The sequence below is a fragment of the Carya illinoinensis genome, chromosome 5 (genome assembly GCF_018687715.1).
Source record: "Carya illinoinensis cultivar Pawnee chromosome 5, C.illinoinensisPawnee_v1, whole genome shotgun sequence".
Lineage (NCBI taxonomy): Eukaryota > Viridiplantae > Streptophyta > Magnoliopsida > Fagales > Juglandaceae > Carya > Carya illinoinensis.
In genome coordinates, this window is record NC_056756.1 from 10,893,056 (window position 1) to 10,896,466 (window position 3,411).

Consider the following 3,411-nt stretch of genomic DNA (forward strand, 5'->3'; position numbering starts at 1 on the left):
GCCGGGTATACCTGGATATCCGGTCCGGTACTTGGTTGCTCAGCCCTAATTATGATGAAACTCATCTTATTTTATATTTGGTTAGACTTTTGACGATGTCAGGAGAAAATGTATAGAAGTTTTAGACAATATCCGTCACAAAGAAATTTGTTGGCGGGGAAGCCCCTAACAGATGTGTAGTGTGACTGATAATTTGAATTTTTCTGTATTGATTAGTCATAGATGTAACTTCAGTTTCAATGAATGAAATTAAGTCATTTAAAAAAAAAAGTACCAATCCCCTAACTCTAAGCACAGTCCAGAATTAGGCCTTGAAATGTGTATATTAACGTTTCTTCCCTGACCGTATTTGATGAAAAAACAAGAGATGAAATTATATTCATTTTTTTAAAAAAAAAAATTAAAAAAAGAAGAGAAAAGAAACACCTCGTTAGGAAGAAAAAAAAAACACACACACACACGAGAGAGATTGAGAGTACAAAAATTCTAAAACCAAACTTTAAAATGTAGTAAGATATGGCAAACTACATGTAACAATTAAAACAATCAATTTAACCAAAAAAGTGGGAAAACAAAATGCATCAATAAATCAACTTTACAAATCAGTGCCTAAATCCAAGTAAACTCATATAATACTTCTGTTTTCTTTATAGACTATATGTTGGTCCTATTATTAATTTTTAAGATCCCGTTTGAATGTTGAGCGGAGTTGAAATGAGTTAAATTTTTATAAATAATAGTGAGTTAAAAGGATGAAATGAGTTTGTAAAAATGCTTTCGAGTTGGATTATGGGTGCAAAAATTCTATTCATTTTTTCTATACCACATATTGTATATAATTTTTTTTTTCTTAGCAAGTATGTGGTATAGAGATAATAAGTAAAAAAAATTCAATTAGTTTAGCTAGCATAAAAATAAAAATAAATAAAATGTATATTATATGAGATAATGACTAACAAACAATAGAAAATATGGGTATTTATCATAATACAGTTTCTGGGCTTTTTCTTTAAGTGTCCAGAGTGTAGGCCATAATTCTAGGACGGTAAAGGCCCAAGTTTCATGAAGAATAGCCGACTCCAACTCCCGAAAGAGCAACTGCGTGTGGGTAATGGGTTTCTCTATAGTAATTTCAAATATAAGTTTTAAATAAACTTCATTCAAGTTATTTATAAAAAGTAAAAATAAAAAAAATAATAAAAAGGTCATATTAATAAATAATAATTTTTCTTTTACTTTTTTTTTTTTTTTTTTTTATAAAGAAAATTTCTATAAAATTTGTACAAATCATTTCTCTTCATTTAGACATTGTCATCAAATCTCAAATTCTTCGTATGCTGCGCCATGTTTCCTACCATATTCATGAGTCCCTTTCTCATACGTTGTTTTAGAAGCCCATTGCCTTCTCAGATCCGGTTCATCACCAACACTCACTTGGATCTTCTTCTTGGAATTTGCTCCCCTCCCAGAGTTTCCCATCTCTTGTATCACTCACAAACTAAGCTCATCGAGAGTTCGAGAAATCCAAGGGTGATTGGAGGTTATCAAGTGGGAGGTTCATAGCAAGATTTTCAGTCTATTATCAGACAAGCCCAATGTCTGGTTGTCAACTGCTTGTTAACTGGATCACTAAGGGTGAATACAATATTTAGTATTTAGAAGATTTTTGGGATGAATTAAATGATTATTTTAATTGCATGGAATATACTATGAATCATGTTTCATGAAATAAATGTTGTGGCTGATTTTCTTGTCATTAGTGAAGTTGGGGGTTTGAACTCAGATTGGTCTATATTATCTAATACTTAAGAGGTCTTATTCGTATTAGAATCGTATGGACAAAATTTTTCTTATTTACGGGTCTAGTAATATTAATGTACCTGGTAAGTTGTTTTTATTTGATTCAATTATTTTATTATTTTTATGTGCTTGGGCTTTTCTTGATTGCCTTGGGTTGGTTTGTTGTAGTTTTTCTTTGTCCTTTTTCTTGGCATTGTATTTGGATTTTTTTTTTTTTTTTTGGGGCCTGAGTTTTGGTTTTTTAAGTTTATTTGTATCTCCGAAATATCTGGTTATAACTACCGTTTTTCTACACTATAAGTGATGATTTTTAATAAATTTAGAGTGCCATCTTCTTATTAAAAAAGAAAAGAAAAGAGACTGAGATCAAAGCTCTGCTTGAAGCTTTGTGTCAAATTACAATATTTATGCAATAAGATGTTGAATCGGACTCAAATCCGTTACCTGTTAGTCAATTGGTGGTCAAGAGGTACAACAATCGATTGGTCTATGGTTGAGATTTGGGAGAGGATTATTGAATTTAGCAAGTCTCCAAAACATGTCCTTGGCTCACATATATCGATTAATCAATCAGGCGTTGCTTATCTACCATTAACTAGGCTAAATAAGGCTTATTCGCATTATTGAAAGAGATGAAGGGTTGGTTTTCTTCAGATCGATTGCACAAGGACTCCTTAAATACGTTGCAAATCAAGTTTAGCTCTTCCTAATAAAATTATCAGAAATGATATTTATAGTTATGAAGTGCGTAAATACTGTGCAATCCTTTTTAAAAAATGAGTAAATACAAGATCTGTATAAAAAAATTAAATTAAATTTTTAATAATAAATCTCATTATTTTCAAAATGATTGTACAGTATTCATACATTTTATAGATATATGTATCATTATTTTAAAATTATAATCGCTCCGCAGTACATCCACAGAATCTATTGAACTCAGGATGTACTACTTTTGAATCAATGGCTTAATTAGTTTGGAAGCTTGTGTTATGTTTTTTGGCCTTCAAGAAAAGTGGATAGAGCTGCAAATGAACAGAACCGCTCATGAACAATTCGAGATCAACTCGTATAAACTCGATTCGAACTCGGTTCATTTAATAAATGAGTTGTTCGTGAACATTAATATTGGTTTGAATATTAAACGAGCAAAACTCGTATAATCTCAACTCGATTCGGTTTAGGCTCGTGAAACAATATTCGTATAAACTCGATTCGACTCGTTTTGAACTCGTCACAATATTCGTAATATTTATATATATATATATATTTACATATATACTTACATGTATTCTTTTATTATATATATTTTATATGCTATGTATATTATTTTTTATATTTTGTATAAGTAATATATATAAAAAATAATATATGTTGTTATTTTAAGTTTATGTATAAGTAACATGTTTTATTATTTTACAATAATAATTTATCTAGTTCATAAAAGAATTATTGAGTCAAATATAAAAATTTTATAAAAATAAACAACTCTAATTGATTGTGACACTTTCTTAACTAATCATATTTTAATTATTTGGCCATATTTAATATTATATCAATGATAATCGAATATTTAATATTAAATTCATAGTTTAATTATGTAATTTTTTA